The sequence below is a fragment of the Pongo abelii genome, chromosome 15 (assembly GCF_028885655.2).
Source record: "Pongo abelii isolate AG06213 chromosome 15, NHGRI_mPonAbe1-v2.0_pri, whole genome shotgun sequence".
Taxonomy (NCBI): domain Eukaryota; kingdom Metazoa; phylum Chordata; class Mammalia; order Primates; family Hominidae; genus Pongo; species Pongo abelii.
Genome location: NC_072000.2, coordinates 59863372 through 59883734, shown reverse-complemented (window position 1 = coordinate 59883734; position 20363 = coordinate 59863372). Strand labels below are relative to the sequence as shown.

The window sequence follows — 20363 nt, the reverse complement described above, 5'->3', positions numbered from 1 at the left end:
CCCACTTAGGAGGGTTTGAGTCTCTTCTAAGATTTAGGGGTTCGAGGCCCCTCTTGGTTAAGTCCCTTTCAGCTAAGAGCAGGTTTGGCACTATGGGATGTTAACTGCTGTTCTCTTTAGATTAATATGCCTTTCACTCTTTGCTGACAGCTGTGGGTGACAAGATTGGGCATGTACAAGATCATGGGACATGGGACATCTTTTCCAGCAGTCCTATCAGCTCTCAAGTTTCCCCTTTTCCTCTTAGGAAAGGGAGTTGATCCAGTGTCAGCTGCAATGGGCGTGACTTTCTCTGGCCTCCCTGAGTGCCTCACCTTCCCCACCCCGCCTCAGGCAATGCTTTTCTCCCTTCCCTTTCCTTTCTCTCTTTGTGCAAGCCAGTTGAATGAATGGTAAAAATCAGTTTATCTCCTGTAAAGTTTGGATTAATGGAAAAAAGGATTTGCAAGGCTAATCTTAAGCTGTAGTGAATCCAGTGTGCTTTATGTGTCTTTCTGTATTGTTACGTCATAATGAGGGGTACCTTAGGATAGAACATGGGCTTAGAATACCTGTAAGCCCATTTTTCAAGACAGCCCAGCAAACTGGTCACTTACAAGCTTTGCTGCAGATCACTGACAAAAACTGGATGAGGTTTCCCTCTTGTCTTGTATGTTTTGGGGAGCTTGACCTTGTAACCACGTGGCTATGCTTTCTCTTTTCACAATGGTGGCCCAGGTTCAGGGTTCAATTCCCAGCTTAGGGGATGAGTCCTTTATCTTCTATCTCTCTGTGTGTTTATATGTGTTGTTTGTGTGATGTTTATATCTAAAAGAGCTTTGATTGATTGGTTTAATAAGAGCTTAAATCAAATATTTTGTCAGAAAACTAAAAAATGTAATTCCTTTTATTTAGTTCATGTGACTTTAGTAATCTTTGTGAAGTAAAGACAGTTTTAAAGATCTTTGGTAAAATAAAAATATTTTCAAAAATGTAAACTTTTGATCTAAATTATGCAGGTCAGATATTAGGTTTACCAAATGCTTTAAGGTCATAAACTGCTTCTTTGACTTTTAAAAATTGTTCAATTCACCTACCTTGGAGACATTAAATTCCAGATAATGCTTGGGGACATGCTAAATTAGCCATGCTTCCTAGATATGCAAAGAAGGTTATAAAGAAAAGAGATTTTATATAAGAAAGGACGTTGTATGGTAAATTCTTGTCCTAAAGTAAAATGACTGGTTGTTTAAAAAGAGGGATGTTTAGGGCAAGTCAGAAAGTCTGAGCATGTTGTAGATGGTCTAAGTGATAAAAGGTTTGTGAAAGGGAATTTATGCAAGAAATGTTGTGTAATTTAAAGGTGAGTAGGCCTTCTAAATGCTTCATAAGATGCCATATCACTCTTAACTGTACAACTTGCCTGCTTTACAGCTAGGTAAGTCCTGGGACACATGGAGTTAGATGCTGGAAAGAGTCAAACCTTATCTGCATTTCTGCCTGGGTCCTAGGCTCCACATCCATAAATAATTAAAATCCTGAACTTACCAGGATTTTCACCAAAAGTAAAAGTCGCTAAGAGTTAACATTGTAACATGTAATTGAGACTACTGAAGAAACAGTTTAACATTTAAGGTGTGTAAAGAAAGTGAAATGCATTTTTGCTAAAAGATTATTGGAAGTCATGGGAATGTGAATATTTTGCCTAGATTAAAAGGTGAAAGGATTGCTTTAAGTTAGACAGGATAAAACTGAAGGTTTAAGAAAGTTGTAGAAAGGTTGTAAAAATTGTGTTTTTGTTTTTCGTTTTTTGTTTTTTTGAGACAGAGTCTTGCTCTGTCACCCAGGCTGGAGTGCAGTGGTGCAATCTCAACTCACTGCAACTTCTGCCTCCCAGGTTCAAGTGATTCTCCTGCCTCAGCCTCCTGAGTAGCTGGAATTACAGGCTTGTGCCACCATGCCCAGCTAATTTTTGTATTTTTAGTAGAGAGGGGGTTTCACCATGTTGGCCAGGCTGGTCTCGAACTCTTGACCTCAAGTGATCCGCCAATCTGGGCCTTCCAAAGTGCTGTGATTACAGGCGTGAGGCATGATGCCTGGCCTAAAAAATTAATCTCATTAAAAAATTCTGGGTAATGAACATATTGGCTAAAGTTAAAGGGGTATTAAGTTTTTCTGTAAACATTGTAATAAAAGCACAGCAGGATTTTCTTAGAGCAAAAACCTTATAATCTATTATTTAACAAAAATTGTAAAAGGTTATAAAATGTTTATGAGACTCTTACCTTATGGTCAAACTAGTTGAGATTAAATACATTTGTCTATAAGGTTTTATTAAGAATTGGGTTTAGTATTAATAGTAAACTAAATTTGGCTTATTTGGTACAAAATCATACAGGAAGCATTGTCAAATATGAAATGGTGTTTGGCTTTCTTTGGGATATATTTGTGTAAATGTGTTATTGGTATGCATTTCAAAATTATTTTAAAAATCCTATAATTCTGACATGGCTTAGTGTATGTTAATAATTATAACTGTTACATAAAATCATTGTATGCTACAGAGGAAACTAAATTTGTCAATCGTGTTTTTGACTGTGGCTGTCCTAAGATGTTTGGTCATCCACAAACAATTGTTGTCTTGTTTTGGTCCTCTTTAGAAGGTGGTTTATAATCAGCTATAGAACTGTAACAGATGTCCCTAAATGCAGGTTTCCAATAACTTTGGAGATTGTGACATCAGAATAGAGGAAAAAACTTTCAGGACTCTCATGGAGAGGTGAAATGTTCATGAATATCAAACAGAACAGGAGTTAACTGAGTTGACTGAACCAATAGAAAACTGAAGTAATCTTTTTAACTTCTTGCTTAAAATGTTGCTGATCCTTTGTTTTGTTTTCCAGAGTCAAGAAAACTGTTCTTTTAAGCCATTTACAGCATTTAACAGTTGAGTAAAGTATACTCCTTTAAATAAAAGTCGGTGCATATTTCTCTCTACCTGATTTCTCCAGAATTTGGAAACTATTTGTAAGTATTCTTAATTTATGGCAATATAGTTATTTGCATAAGTACAATAAGAATCTGTTCTTTTGCAACAGGACACAGTTGGAGAAACTGGTTATTTTACCAAGGCTTTGGCTGTAATGGCATGCTTTCCTTTAAGGAATCAAATTTAACTTGTAGAGCCAATAAAAGCCTTTTGGGAAACTGGCCTCATACCTTGCCTACAACAGTCCCTCTACAAGGTTTCTGACCTGTGGTAAGTAAAGAATATCACTTTATGACAGGCCTAGAACCCCCAAGTTATCTTGAAACCTCAAGAGGAGAGGAATTAACTCAACTCATAGATCTTTGAGGGTACAAACCTCTGGCAGGGCTCAGCTCTAAAAAAGTCTTATCTGAGATTCCTTCTATGAGACAGAGTTCCATCAAAGCCAATTGAAAAGCCTATGTAAAAAATAATTATCCTTGCTGCACTGTATACAAAAATTAGGCCAAGTATAATAAAGCAAAGCAGTCCTACCTTGATGTGTGTTTAATAAAAATGGGAAACTGGAGAGAGTAACTGTTTCAAGAACTATGGTACACTTGTTAAGTCTCATCAGTTGTTTTTATGTTTGTTTCTGCAATTTAGACTAATCCTGCTTATTCTTGTGAACCAACAAGTGATCTCTGGCTTCTACTCAGAAAAACAAGAGGGATGGGTAATGTAAAAACCTGAATCAGTATTCTAAATCTGAGCACATATTGCAATCAGCTAGTAAGCCCATATCGGCTTGCTTCCAACAGTTGCCCAGTTCATGAAAAGCCTAATTTAGTTGGGATAATTTTACTTATTTTACTTTACTGTTGTGGAATATATTGCTGTTGTACTCTTTGTGTAAGAATGCAGGATAAGCTTACTGAATGTTTTCTTAAACTGAATACTTATTAATCTTCCAGATATCACCTTTTGTCAGAACTCAAGAGTTATGAATGACCCTTGCCATACCAACACTTTCTGACTGAGCTCCTCTCTACCCTGAATACAAGAGAAACTCATAGTTAGGCAGGAATATCATCACACCTATTCAGCCTGAAGAAGTTACAGAAGATGGATATTCTTCCCTCTGCAACCCTTAGGATTAAGTGTTCTCTTATAAAAGGGAGTGGGGAAATGTCAGAGGTATTTGAACTGGAGCAACTCCATCTTGAATAGGGGCTTGGTAAAATGAGGCTGAGACCTACTCGGCTGCATTCTCAGATGGTTGAGACATTCTAAGTCACAGGGTGAGATAGGATGTCAGCACAAGATACAAGTCATAAAGACCTTGCTGATAAAACAAGTTGCAGTAAAGAACCCAGCCAAAACCCACCCAAACCAAGATGACAAGACTGACCTCTGGTGGTCCTAATGACTACACTCCCACCAGCTCCATCACAGTTTACAAATGCCATAGCAACATCAGGAAGTTACCCTATATGTTCTAAAAAGTAGAGGCATGAATAATCCATGGGGTTTTTTTTAGCATATAATCAAGAAATAACCCTAAAAATGGGCAAAGAGCAGTCCTCAGGGCTTGTCTATGGAGTAGCCGTTCTTTTATTCTGCTACTTTCTTAATAAACTTGCTTTCACTTTACTCTGTGGACTTGCCCTGAATTCTTTCTTGCACAAGATCCAAGAACACTCTTGGAGTCTGAATCAGGACTCCTTTCCTGCAACAAAGCTATTACTTATGAGTGGCATTTGAAGTGCAGGGCAGTCTTGTGGGGTGGATCCCTCAACCTGCCACTCCAGATAGATAGATAGTGCCAGGCTTGAACTGAATTAGATGACACCCAGCTGGTGTCTGCTGAATTGGTTGGTGTTTGTGGAAAAATCTCACACATGTCGTATCAAAAGTATTGTGTTGAATGGTGTGTGAGAGTAGGACAAATATTTTGGTTTTTCCTATCTCTTACAAGTACCTAGTGAGGTTTCTATAAATATTGGCTACATTAGTCATAGTTAATGCCTACATAGTCCTTATTATATGCCAGGCTCTATTTAAGAGCTTTATGTATATTAGCTCATTTAATCCACAGACCAACCCTATGAGGTGGGAACTAATATTATTCCAATTTTATGGATGAGGAAATTACATGAAGAAGACATGCCCAAGATCATACAGCTATTAAGTAATGGAGGTAAAATTCACATCCAAAATTCTGAATTAGAGTCCATGACATTAGCCATGGTGGGTGGGTGGGTGGATGGGTGGATGGATGGATGGATGGATGGATGGATGGATTTTGGTTCTCCTTGGCAACTTACTTCATAATTTTTCTATAAAACCACATTACAACTGAGTGTTTTGTGCCACAGGTATCTCATAAATACACAGAACTCCACAATCACTCAGTCTCTCTTCTAATGCAGAAATAGCTCTTTGGACGGCAAAGTTTCCTCCCATGTGAAATGAATTTAATTTTCCAGGTATCAGTAAGCAACTGATTTTTTTCTTATTCTATAAGAGACCCTTGATTTTAAAAAAGTAGGATTTTATTGCCAGAGAAGAATGGCTTTTTAATGATGTAACCATGTCATTAGCCAAGCATGAGGGGCAGTTTCAACCCTCATTTTAAAAATAGTATTGCCTTAATAGTAGTACATTAACAAGAGCAGGCTTAGTCTGGGGCAGCCTATTCTGTTTCTTGCTATTCTTTAACTTTCCCTTCTTTCTCACTTCTTTCCTTTCTTCCTCCCTTTCTTCCTCCCTTTCTTCCTTCTGGAGGTAATACCCTCTGAAGGAACATCACATTAGAGTTCAGATAATGTGGCTATTTTTTATGAGGAACCAATTACATTCAGTACAAATGCCTTTTACTTTGACAAAGTTCTTTGTACTTTAAAGTACTGCTTTCCTGTATATTATCCCACTTGATTCTAGCAAAAAAAAAAAAAAGTCCCCTTAAATAAAATAAAATACATCATTATTTTGCAGATTAGAAGACTAGAGTTGCCATTCTATACCTTTCACCAAATTATAATACCAATTTGTTTAGAGATAGGATTATTTATTTGATTCATTCAACAAATATTTATTCAGAATGTACTGTGTGCTGAACACTGTTCTAGGTGCTTGGGATATACCAGTGGACAAACAAAGATTTCTGAGGCTGAGGAGCTTAATTCCAGAAGGAGAGATGCAAAATAAACATAATATAGTATATAGTATGAAGTATAAAGTTAGAAGATGATAGAGGACATGGAAAAGACCAGAGAAAGTGGGACAGAATGTGCAGTGATGAACATGTTGCAGGGAAAAATGGGTAGTCAGGAAAGACTTCATTGAGGTGGTGGCTTTTGATAAAGACTGGAAGAGAAGGAGGAAGCAATGTGAGCCAAGCTGTTAACTGAGGAAGACAGTTCCAGGCAGAAGAGCAGCTTGGATCAGAACCCTACCTTCCAGACACCTGGTACAAAGCCTTTGGCACCTAACCCAATGAACCTGATATGGGGAAGGGCAATGGAACAAATGGGCTTTTTACATAAAGCCTACTAGGAAAACATAACCAGGCCTCCTAGCTGTAATAAAGCAAACACACTCTATGGAAATGCTTATAATTCACTAGTAAATGTTTAACAATCAGCATTCCAGAGAGACCTGTAATGTGTGTCAATTTGGGTGGTGCGAATACTTTCACTATAGCCAATTTCAAGTTATCAAAATGACATTACTGAACTTGGAGTTGGAGCTGGCTTCAACATGCTGATCCTTACCCTCTTCTAGGGAAAAAATTTCCAAAAACTACCCACAGAATTCCAGGATTTCTCACCATCCATCACTTATTTATTATTTCTTTATTCTGAGATGGGGCCTTCTTTCTCCCACCTTCATACTGTTACTGGAAAGAGGTACCAATCCAGACCCCAAGAGAGGGTTCTTGAATCTCATGCAAGAGAGAATTCAGGTTGAATCCATACAGTAAATTGAAAGTAAGTTTATTAGGAAAGTAAAGGAACAAAAGAATGGCTACCCCATAGGCAGAGCAGCCCTGAGCGTTGCTGATTGGCTATTTTTATGGTTTTTCCTTGATTATATGTCAAACAAGGAGTGGATTATTCATGAGTTTTCTGGGAAAAGGTTGGGCAAATCCCAGAACTGAGGATTACTCCCCTTTTTAGGCCATATAGGGTAAATTCCTGACATTGCCATGGCATTTGTAAACTGTCATGGCACTGGTGGGAGTGTCTTTTAGCATGCTAAGGCATTATAATTAGCATATAATGATCGATGAGGATGACCAGAGGTCACTTTCATCACCATCTTGGTTTTGGTGGATTTTGGCTGACTTCTTTACCCCACTCTGTTTTATCAGCAAGGTCTTTGTGACCTGTACCTTGTGCCAACATCCTATCTCATCCTGTGACAGAATGCCCAACCTCCTGGAAATGCAGCCCAGTAGGTCTCAGACTCATTTTACCCCTATTCAGGATGGAATCACTCTGGTTCAAATGTCTCCAACAATACCCCAGCACCAAAAGTCAAATCAGGAATTTATCTTTTCCTTTATGTTCTACAGGAAAATTCATGGAGAAAGGTCTGAATAGAGAAAGAAAAATCCAGAGAGACAGAGATGCAAATGGAGGAGTCAAAGACAAATGTTGAGATGAGGGGAAAGGAAAACCTAACCCCTAACACACAGTCCAGTTGGGTGAAATATTAAAACTTATCTGAATTAGAATTCTATGAACTCCAGCACCAGGGGAAAAAAGGGAGAAAAAAAAAGAAAATGCACTGAAAGCAATGTGCTTTTTCCTTGAGGAAATGATGTGAATCTATCCAAAATACAAATTTGAGTGCAGCTGTCCATCCTAAATTTGTTTTACAAAAAAAGGAATAAATAAAAATAAGTAAGTCTTACAAAAGATTTGGGATGGAGTTAGGAAAGTAGGATAGTTAGGCCTGAGTTTAAAACTAGGTGTGCAGAGCTGTCTTAATCATAGCTTTTAATAGTAACAATAATAACTACATGAAGCCACCTGCTTGCCTTGGTTTATTTAGCAAAATTAACCAGGACAAAGAATGAAATTAAAGGTCCAATTAAAACAGGCCAGAGGATTTTGAGTGTCCACATCTCACCAACCAAAGTAGTTCTAAGTGTGATGAACAAAGGTGCCAGGTAGAGAAAGCTCAGAAATGGCATGCTCTATACCATTCCACCCATGGCAAGGGGACTCTAGAATAAGCCCACATCCTTTGGCTAGACTGTCTCAATCCAGTTAGTAGGATGATTCCTTTGAGTTTCATTCAAATTTGTAATCCACTGGGCAACACTGAATTGAATCTATGTTGGAAGGCTGTTGTGGAATAAAGACATTAAAACTATTCCTTTCCAATTTGCTTCAAATTCCTTTCCAATTTGCTTCAAATAATACCAACTCTGCCTAGCCTTCTGGATGCAATACTCAAGGTGTTCTTTCTCTGTGCACTTGGTAGAGGGGAGAGACCAGGGAGATCCCACAAATATTTTAGAGGCTTTTTTCCAAAGAGGCACCGATCTTCTTTATCGCCTGTATGAAATATTTTCTACTTATCTCACTGAGTTCCTATGAAAACTGAGCTTTAAGTAAAACTGAAAGCACCATGATCCTTTGAATCAGAGGTTTTGATAACTATTATTATTATTTGCTATCACAAGAGACATCCACTGTTTTGTCTTCTGAGAAATGTACCTTTCGCTAAGTTCCAAACATGATTTTAAAGAGAGCAGCTGTCATTTTATAGAACATGCCTCCCTGGCCACAGTGATTGTTCTAGAGGTATCATGTGACTCAAGCAGGAACAATCATGGCAGCCTACCCTGTGAGCTATGATGAAAAGAATATAAGCTTTGGAGGAAATATACATTGAAAGGTCTTTAGAAATAAAAGAAGTCTCAGCTGCACAGGATGTTCTGTCTGGAACCAGCCAGATTTGCATTCTAGTTCAAATATATAGACTATTTCTTGTACACAACTCCTAATCTTCCCTGCGTCATCTCTTATCCATCCTCAGTGACCAGTTCTGTCTAGGTTTTGACCAGCTTAAGCAGGCATGACCTGATAGCACCTCTCCTCTACAAGCTTTTCATGTCCCACCCTGGGACTAGCCAGGAAGGATGGATTCAGATAAGAGCAACCCAGAAGCACAGGGGAATTAACACTTTGCAGAGAAACACTTGACCATAGGGCAAATAAACCAACAGATAGATGTTCCCTTTTTTCTTTCCCCAGATGGACAGTTCTGAGAGGTATTTCAGATGGTCCTGTGAGATAGAGCACACAGGTTCTATCTGGCTTAGAGTGGCCAATTATAGCTCTGTGACCTTGAGCAAGTTACTTTCAAAGGGTATACTATCACTTTCCTTGAAGGTCTACTTTAAGCCACCTTCCTGACACCATGGTTACCTATTGTAAATATCAGCTGTGACCCTTTATTACCCACTCTACTGACAATCAAAAAATACATCCTTCTCTCCAATTCTTCTTTATAATCTATCAGAATCCCTAACAGTCCATCCCCATTTTAATTACAGTTACCTCAAACTTTAATAAAGATCATGATCATTCATACTTCGTCTTTCTCTTTTCCACATAATTTCTGCTTTTTTCTTCCCTCATAACGCTTACCTTCTAACATCTGTGTCACCATGGTAAGTGAAATCTCTCCAAATTCTTCACACTCTTCTAAGGCGGCAAGATGGTGTTTTGTGAAAGAGCAGAAAAAGCTCTGGACAAAGAATCAGGATTCCTGGGTTCCAGGTCCGACTTGCCAGTGATGGCCTCAGGGGCCTACGGCAAGAGCCGCCTCCTCTCAGTTCAGCGTCTTCAAACATAAGGAGATGACCAGCAAGGTCATTTCCAAAGCTCCTTCTTGTCCTAACTTACAGGGTCTAAGCCAAATGTTATAGAATTGTGAGGTGGCCTTGGGTCAGTCATTTGACTTTGATGCCGCCATTTGCCTCCTCGATTGTCCCAGCTCCCTCATTCCTAAACCACAGGAGGCCACACCAAGACAGTGGCTGAAGTGTATCTACCTGATTGCCATGAACACATGCAAAATGGTGTGGAGGAAGACTTTCAATAACCATGATATATATACATCCAAATGTATTCACAGTAAGAACACTCTTTCCTTGAGGAAAAGGGGGGATAGAAAAAAATGTTTTAAAATTTATACATTATAGCCAGATTATGAGTGATTTTTTCCTTGTGATTGCTGAATTATCTAAGTTTGCTACAATAAGCATGTATTGTTCATTGTAATAATGTTTAAGTAAGATTATGAACTGAAACTGCTCTGCCCGTAGGCCAGGCCGGCAGCCTCTAATGCCGTGGCCTGAGCCTCCTGCATCCTGAAACATCTGCCTGAGCAGCAGCTCCCACAAGGTCTTTCCTTGTCGGCCTTATTTCCCACCATTCATCTCACCCACTCTGTGTTGAACAACACACAAGGCAGTGTCTCCAGGGGGCCCCTGTTAAAGGATTATGTGTTTTTTGGAGGAAAGCAGGAGACCCACGAGCCTTGTCTGGCCCTCCCCATTGGTACACAGAAGCAGATTTGTTTCTCACAACAGTTCATTCTCACCTTGGACAGCAGTAATAGGTGACCCCTCAATGGCCTGAGGGTGCTGGGAACAAACTGGGGGTCATGAGCCAGAGAACATAGGCCCTCGAACCAGCTTCTGGGTAAAGAGATAAGGAGGGAAGAGAAAGAGAGATGCCAAGGATGGTGAGAAACAGATGTGATCCCAAAAAATCATTATTAATAGCAACCTGTTTCATCTCAGGTGTCCCAGGTTTGACAATGTTGGGAGGGAAATTTGTCTCCAAGTGAACTTAGAAAGGGAGAAAACAGTGGATTCTGGAGTCAAGTAGAACTGGTTCCAATCCCACTTACTAGCTATTGCTCCTTTAAAAAAGCTACTCAATCTCCTTCAACCTGTATTGTTTACTCCGTAACAGTAAAACAGGTAAGAAAAAAAAAACAACCCTATCTTGTCAGGCTATTTTGAAGACTAAAAGAGACAATATCTCTGAAAGGCCTAAAATAATACCTAAAGTAGATCCTCCTATATAACTCCTACTATTAATAATTTGAATTTATTATAAGGTTGCCCTTGGATATTGCTCTTGATAATGTGAATGGTTTGTGACTACCTAATGGAATTCATAGGTAGTCACAAACCATTCGCATGATCATTTATACATTTATTTAACAAAAATCTATCAAGCACTCAAATACCATGTTCTGGGGAAACACATCTATGCTCTTAATGAGCAGCCAGTTTGGTACATGAGGGAGACATCTAACAGACTGGGGGGTCACAGTGTAACGGGTGGGTGGAAGGTAGGAAGAGGAGTTTCAGGAGTGCTAGAAAGACAGATCACTGCCTGGGAGAATTGGGGAAAGATTCACAAAGAAGGCAAGGTTTTATCTTTTTGAGGAGGTTTGTTTTGGTAGAGAAGAACAGGGAGGGCATTTTAGTGAGCTCAGCTTGTGCAGAAACAGAATTGTGGATGAGATAGGGCATATTTGGGCAGTGGGGTGACTTTCAGTGTTAGCAAAGTACATTTGGGTCAGGAGGTGTGAGAACTGAAATTGGAGGCCGGAACCAGATTGTGATGATCTTACACACCATAACAAGGAATTTGGCAAGATGGAGCCAGCACAAATCTTTAAGCAGGTGAGTGACTCGATCACATTTAAACATTTTCACTCTGATAGGAGACTGAACTGAAGTGAGAGAAGCCTCGAGCAAGAGGACCAGAAAGGAAGCTGTTGTAATGATCCAGAGAGGAGATAATGAGACCCTAGTAAGGCAAGGACAATGATAAGAAGTGGGGGTGGATTCAGAAGCTGTCAGTGACAGAATTGAAAGGATTTGGAGACTGGCAGGGGCAACGAGGGAGATGGATGAGTTCCAGGTCCTGGCAAGGTATCCAGCTCTATAGACAGGATGGCTGAGTTCACTGAGAGACAGGAAGGGAGCCCACTTTGAAGGGATGCTGAATCCAACTTGAGTTTGAGGTGGCTGAGGAGCATGTGGGTGAGATACTTGGCCTAATGTTGGAAATATGGGATCAGGAGCTCAAGAGAAAAGTCAGATGCAAACTTTAGAATAATTAGCACATGGGTTGTCATTGATGCCATGGCAATGGTTAAGATCACAAAGGAAAAGAATTGTACATTGGAACGAGACCAGTGACTGGTGGGTGCATACATCCAGGTTTGCCCGGGATAGTCCTCGTTTACACCTGTTGTCCCAGTATCACTATTAATAGCAACCTGTTTAATCTCAGGTGTCCCAGGTTTGACCATAAATTATACAGTCCCCTTACCAACAACCTAACTCTGGGGACCATCAAAGAGTGAAAGAGACAGGGCTGGGAAATCAAAAGGTTGGAGGAAACCAGGAAGGAGAGCATCTTTAACCATGCAGGGAATAGTCTCTAATTAAATGTATAAATTCTACACTATCAAATAAAAACTCAACAAAACTTTTATTGGAACTTGATCATTTAAACTAAAGTCATCCTTTAAAAAAAAAAAATAAGCATAAGAGATAAGCCATGAAAATTCCCAGACAGAAGCAAAAGGAGCAAGAACTAACTTCACCACGTTTTAGATTGATTATAAACCTGCAGCAATAAAAGAGTTTGGTACTGATGGAGGAATTGACAGAAACATCAATGAAATAGAATAAAGGGTATAAACATAGAACCAAACACATATGAGAGTTTAATACATGGCAGACATGACATTTCTGATGGATGAAGCTAAGATATATTAATTATTAAATTATGTTGGGACAGCTGGCCAACCATCTGGAAAAAAAATAGGCTAGATTTCTACACATTACTCCCATTCTAGATGGACAAAGCATTAAACATTTTAAAAAGAAACCATAAATGTACTAGAAGAAAGCATGGACTTTTTAAAATCACCCTGAGGCTGATGTTGGGGTTAAGAAGACTTAATAACCGTGATGCAAACCCCCAAATACATAAAGAAAAATTTGATGAATTTACCTCAATAAAAATTGGTATTTTCTCCTGGGCAAAAAGAACATAAATAAAGCAAAAAAAATCAAATCACAACATAGGAGAATATTTGTAACATATGCGGTAGACCAATCTTGAGCTCTTATGAATCAGTAAGTAAAAGGCCAACAACCCAAGTTTTTTAAGGGAATAAAAGATATATAAAGAAAAAAATTACCATTAAACATAAGAAAAGATGCTTAATCTTATTCATAATTTTAATCACTTCCACTTCAGATTGGAAAAAATACACCACTTAATAACAGCTTTATTGACATACAATTCATATACCATAAAATTCCCCCATTTAAAGCATATAATACAGTGGGTTTTCATATATTCAGAGTTACGTAACCATCATAGTATTCCCTCTGAGCCTCAGTAAGCCTGGGGTGATTATGGGGTTGCTGTCATGGAATTGTTGTGAGAAATGACTGGAAATATGCATGTAGAAGACTTGGCCCAGTGTCTGACCTATAGGAAGCCCTCAGCCAATAGGAGCAGTTATGGTTATTACCTAGGGTCACATAGTAAATCAGGGGTGAAGCTGATGGTGGCACAAGACCCATCTTACCCGCAGGGTTTTCTCCCCTTCCTCTGTCCTCTGGCCGCTTCTGTGCAGTGACTTGAGGAGGTGTAGGTGGGGAAAAGGCAATGACATCAATTGTTTGAAAAACCCTGAGATGGCTAATAATTGAGTCAGCCACAACCACTTCCATCACCTAACCCAACCCAGTGATTCTCAAAGTTAAGACTGAACACACTTTGACACACTTTTAGGAATTTTTCCTATGTGTACATTTCATAAATATCTCAAAAATATCATAAATATCTCATAAAATTAAAATTAAAAGTTGGGCAGAGAAAACAAGATTCAAGAAGATGCTACTTTCCGAAATAAGATACTAAACAAGAGATAACAATTTTCAAGATAGGTGGCTGATAAAGTTAATCAATTCATAAATCCTTCATGCACATTGAGACTATAAAAGGCATATAAAATTGAAAATCTCAGTCAAAGTATTTCAGAAAATAGCCTTTGATATGCTGAGGTTCATGTCCTATTAAGGTTTGAGGTGGACATCACTTGCCCCTTACATCAGAGGACTCAATTTGTATACCCTGCAGCTGGGGATCAAAGTGGACTGGTTTCCGGCACAACTTACCTATTTACCCAACACCGAAAATCAGCCATTCCATTCAAGAATCTGTTGGGAAAACCTTCCTACAAAACTACAGAAGAAACCTACTTCAGCCCTCTGTACCAGTCAGCCTAAGTCCTTCATTCATAAATAAAAGGAATCTCAAAGAAGCTAGATTTTTGAAGGAAATCAGAAATATGAAAGGGAAAGACCAAATAAAACAACTGAACCCTCCCAGGAACCAGAAATTTCAAGGAATAGAAGAAAACTTAAAAATTCTAAATGAGTATCCTCAGAAAGATTCAAGACGATTTTGCTTTCACAAAATATGAATGCTCCTATGAAAAGAAAGCATCAGGAAAAAGGAAGAATACATGGATATTTAAAATATAATTGACAAAATGAAATTATTCAACAGAGAGGTGGAATATTAACATAGACATGGCCAAGGCTGAATTGGTAATCTGCAAAACAAAGCCAAGGAAATCTCAAAGAACTTCAAACTAAGTGATAAAGTTTTGTAATTGAAATGTGGGTTGGTTGCTCACTGCATGCAGACAGTCCAATTAAAAAGAGCAGGGTCTGATATGAAGCAAGTATATTTATTCTGAAGCTAGCTTGCGGAAGAGGCACAGATGTCCTGTCTTAGTGTTCCACTTTTGGAACAGAAAGTAGACACTTTTATAAGGTAGGGGAGAAAATGAGCAAGGGCAGGGGCCCCTTATCTACTGGGCAGTTGAGTTGGTGCTTTCCAAGTTGTAAAGTGGCCAAATGGGCATGCTTTCAACATACCTACCTGAGGCAAGCCCCTGGAGGTGAGAGTTCTGTGGGAGCATGCATTGGTCTGCAAATCAACTGTCAACTCTCAAGGAGAGGTCTATCTTGGAGCACACAGATGAACTTGCCCTGTAAGGAATGTCTGGTGATGGGGAGGTGAAGGTTATATTTGCATTTCTAAAGAGCTAAGAGGTGGGAACTGGGAAAAAAAGAAGAAAAGAAATAAAAGAAGAGAGAGAGGGAAAAATTAATTAAACCATCTCTTAGAAAAATGGGAGTACTTGGTTACAGTTTGAAAAGAAAGTTGAAAAAGACAAAGACGACCAATCCAGGGGGTCCAACATCTGCTTAGTAGGAGTTCAAAAGAGAGACAAGAGAGACAAGAGACAAGCTGGTTCAAAAGAGAGAGAAGAGAAATTTGCAAGAGGACATAATAATAGGATAAGCAAACATAAGAATTTTCTGAGCTAAAGACTCAAGTCTTTAGATTGGGATAGGTCTACAGGCTCCCAAGCAGGTGAACTGCGGGAAAAGTGACATTTATACACATTCTTATGAGATTTCAGAACTCCAAAGATGAATATTCTAACTCCTCTCAGAGAGGGAAAAACAAGTCACCCATGAAGAAGTACTAAGATGGCATCAGACTTCTCATCTGCATTACAAGCTATCAGAAGACAATCGAGCGAATTCTTTAACATTCTAATTACATGAGTCATTCTGTACCTACACATGCCAGTTATTGATTTATGGCCTCTTGGCTCCAAATTCTCCCTTTTCTCTTGCTCTGTGAAAATGGATCTGGATCCTTTAAGTATTTTCCCTTACCTGGTATCACTGAAACACTCTACTGCCAGTAGAGAGCCCTGAAGAGACATCCCTGGGGAAAAGAGATTTATTTGCTTGCTGGTTCTGGAATGCTCCCTTGGTGGGCTCCTATAGCACAGGCAGCTTCTTCAGCACCAAGCTGAAACTGCCTTTGCAAAAATTATAGCTGAGAAAATTATGACAGTGAGAGAGATCTGACCTAATCGACTCCATCTTGTTTCTAACCTCCAATCTACCCTTGTTCATTCCTGGGCACAGGCTGAACTAACTTTAAGAGAAACTTATTTTATAGTTTGAAACAAAGACTTTAACAGTCCTTTCCCAAAACAAACTCCCTTTCTGCCTGGGGACTAGACTGTCTTTGCAAGACTAACAAATCAGTCACAAGATTAGAAATTATGGCTTAGGAGTTATGCAGCTAGAGGCTGCAAGGTTCTACTCCTGGGGATACCATCACTATTATAAAACCTAAGATGACTGCTTGAGATATTTTACAGACCCTAATCGATCCGCTGGCACCACCCTAGATAGATAAACTGGTTCATCTGGTCTTATGGCTCACAGCTCAAGAACTGACTCAGCACAAGAGGACAGCTTCAACTCCCTATGATTTCATCTCTGACACAACAAATCAGCACTCCTGACTCACTGGGTCCCCTACCCCCCAAATTATCCTTAAAAATCCCTGATACCTGGTCTCCCATACAGCATGCTCTGTGTGAATTAAACTTTTTCTCTATTGCAATTCCCCTGTCTTGTTAAATTGGCTCTGCTTAGGCAGTGAGCAAAATGAACTGGTTGGGCAGTTACAAAGTTTCTCCAGTAGCCAAGTCCTGTAGCACAAGTCTGGCAGCAGCAGGCTGGAAGTCTGTTCCCCTGGAATCATCCTCTGAGCAGTTTTGTAGTGCAGTGCATCTGGTGAGACACCTCCCCATGACCAGCTTTCCATAGCACCTTAGACGATCAATTTCTAACTGGCGTGGTACCACAATGACTCCCTTGCTATGCAGTGAGCCATGGCTATGTCCTTTCCAACAAGACCTGGATCTCAGCTCTGGGAAAAGGAGGAGAGGAGGAGGGGAGCTCTTTCCGGGCATGCTGTCTCAGCCCAGGGGTAGAATGGCTCCTTGTATCTGTCATTCCTATATTTTCTAGAGTTGTCTTTCTTTTTTACTTAACAATTTCTCATTACTCCAATTCTCTGTTAAAGTTTATAATTGTTTATATTACTTTTCCTGTTCAAATTACTCTGTAATTTCTGTCTCCTGATTGGACCAGACTGATACACTAGACTTTAGGGGTCCAGATAAATATGAATCATGTATGAGAGCAAAATAAAGGCATTTTCAGAAATCTAACAATGCAGAAAATTATTCTATAATTTCCAGTCATTATTTGACCATAGAAAATAAGTATGTATGTCATGAACTAGGAAATTGTGGAGGTTGCTTATACTGGTCTTGCATCATTTGGGCTACTTAAAAAAGATGACAAAGACCCCGTCAGTCTCCAGAAAGGAAAAAGTAACTCTTCTTGCATTAGTGGAAATTACAACCCATTAGAACTAATAATTGCTAACCCACTAGATCCCTGCTGAAGAACAGGGGAATATGTAACCCTAGGAATTGATGGGACCGGTCTTGATCCCAGAGTCCATATCTTGATATGTGGAGAAGTCCAAAAATGCTCTCCCTAACCAGTGTTTCAAACTTTCTATAATGAACTAAATGTGACGGTACCAGAAATTCCAGGAAAAACTAGAAACTTGTTTTTGCAATTAGCCAAACATGTAGCTCAGTCTCTTAATGTCACTTCATGTTATGTTTACGGAGATCAGTGGCCATGGGAAGCCTGAGAATTAGTGCCTACAGACCCAGTTCCCGGTGAATTCCCGGCCCAAAAGAATCATCCTGATAACTTCTGGGTCCTAAAAGCCTCAATTATTGGGCAGTATTGCATAGCTAGAGAAGAAAAAGAATTTACCCACCCTGTAGGACGGCTCAGTTGTCGTGGACAACTACCAAAATAGCCATTTGGTGGAGTTCAAACTACACTGAAAAGAATCCATTTAGTAAATTTCCAAAGTTGCTGACCATGTGGACCCACCTGGAGTCCCATAAGGACTGGACAGCTGCCACTGGATTATACTGGATATGTGGGCATAGAGCCTATGCTAAGCTACCTGACCAATGGACAGGTAGTTATGTTATTGGCACTATTAAACCATCTTTCTTCCTACTGCCCATAAAAACAGGTGAACTTCTAGGCTCCCCTGTCTATGCTTCCCACGAAAGGAGAAGCATAGCCATAGGTAATTGGAAAGATGATGAATGGCCCCCTGAAAGAATTATACAATACTATGGGCCTGCTACTTGAGCACAAGACGGTTTGTGGGGATAACTGACCTCCATTTACATGCTCAACCGAATCATACGTTTGCAAGCTGTGTTAGAAATCATCACTAATAAAATCGGCCAAGCCTTGACTTTACTGGCCTGAGAAGAAACTCAGATGAGAAATGCTATCTATCAAAATAGATTGGCTCTCGACTACTTGCTAGCAGCTAAAGGAGGGGGTCTGTGGAAATTTTAACCTTACTAATTGCTGCCTACACATAGATGATCAAGGGCAGGTAGTCGAAGACATAGTTAGAGACATAACAAAGCTGGCACATGTGCCTGTGCAAGTGTGGCATGGGTTTGATCCTGGGGCCATGTTTAGAAAATGGTTCCCAGTGATAAGAGGATTTAAAACTCTTATAATAGGAATTATAGTAGTAATAGGAACCTACCTACTCCCTTGTTTGCTACCTGTACTCCTCCAAATGATAAAAAGTTTTGTTGCTACCTTAGTTCACCAAAATGCTTCAGCACAAGTGTACTATATGAATCACTATCGATCTGTCTTACAGGAAGACATAGGTAGTGAGGATGACAGTGAGAACTCCCACTAGAGAGTGAGGGTCTCAAAGGGGGAAATGAGAGAGGAGACCACTCCTCATATTGTCTTATACTTAATTTCTTGTTTGCTGAAAAAGTAGAAGTTAAAAGAATAGGCAGAAGTGAAATTCATAGACAGCCCCACGCCATATTTCGGGCCTGGTAGTTAAAATTCAACCCCTGACCTCACCACTTGTGGTATCTATAGATTCTAGACATTGTATGAGGAAGCACTGTGAAACTCCCTGTTCTGTTCTGTTTCATTCTGATTACTGGTGCATGCAGCCTCCAGTCATGTAACCCTCGTTTGCTCAATCGATCACAACCCCCCACCCCCCTTCACGTGGCCCCTTTAGAGTTGAGAGCCTTACAAGGGACAGGAATTACTTATTCAGGGAGCTTGGTTACCAGGACGTGAGTCTGACAATGCTCCCAGCTGAATAAAGCTCTTTCCTTCCACAATCTGGTGTCTGAGGGATTTTGTCTATGACTTCTCCTGCTACATTTCTCCATAGCCTTAAACAACAACAACAAAAAATAATGCAAGAAAAAATAATACATGTTTTCTGGGGGAAAAGGAAGTAACTAGAAGAACCCACTGAAAAGAAAATTTAGCACAACAATGTTGCAGTCTTACAAAGCAACTTAGGAAGCAATTGATTCACATTAAAACAAGAGATCACCAGGTTCTGTGAAGGTCTTCAAAAACAAGATGGTTTTATTTACGATTAAGAAACTGGAAGCTCTTAAAGACGTGTTTCTTTGGTCAAACAACAATAAAAAAAGAAAGATAATTAGAAACTCCAGGAAAAAAAACTGTACAGAAAAATCACTTCATATATAACATAAACTAAATTGTGAAAAAAAATTGAGTAATTATCACAATGAGACAGAGTAGAGACAGGGTTTGGCTTCAGCTCACCCCCATTAGAGCCTTTTTTCGTGCATTCCCACTGATCACAAAGCCCACACCACTACCTCACTAATAGTCCTTTTACATAAAAAATTCCAGGAACTGGCCTTAGGAGACAACGAAGGTTGCAGTATCCCACCTTGGGAAGGCAGACTGAGCAAATGATTCACAGCCTTTTTGGGAAAGGGCAGACCACCAGGTGACCCATGAGACCCATTACTCAAGATAACCATCTGCAACCAGATAATGCTGACCTGCATACCCTACCCCTCATGTGCTTTGCCCAGCCCAGCCTGCATATTCCACCCCCATGTCAATTCTGGAGCTTTGCCTAATCAAAAAAGCCATACCATGGCTTTTTGGAGAGTGAGCCAGCGAATTATCTCTCTTTGGAGCTTTCTCCCTTTGTCTGAGCATAAGCTCCCATAAAGCCTTGTCTAGAAAAACTCTTTTGGCCTCACGTCAATTTCTATTACATTGAGAGCCCAAGAACCCATGGTTGGTAACAACAATGTAAAGAAAAACTAATGCATTTGACTTGAGACAGTCTTTTGTTTGTGGCATAGAATGCCATTTCCTTCTCTAAATCTTCATTCCTGCTAGTTAGTTTTACTAGGATTAATAGTTACATAATTATATTATAAATGGTATTTATTGCATTTCAACTTTTTTTTTTTTTTTTTTTTTTTTTGAGACAGGGTCTCACTCCATTGCCCAGGGTGAAGGGCAGTGGCA

General features: G+C 39.5%; 1 long non-coding RNA gene across 1 annotated transcript; it reads left to right on the top strand.

The window, feature by feature from the left end:
- The first annotated feature begins 541 nt into the window (after positions 1-541).
- On the top strand, positions 542-9550 carry LOC129049771 (uncharacterized). Its single transcript, XR_010136980.1, has 4 exons — positions 542-649; positions 2883-3238; positions 3614-3683; positions 3922-9550. It is a non-coding gene; the product is annotated as an uncharacterized LOC129049771 (long non-coding RNA).
- The last annotated feature ends 10813 nt before the right edge of the window (positions 9551-20363 follow it).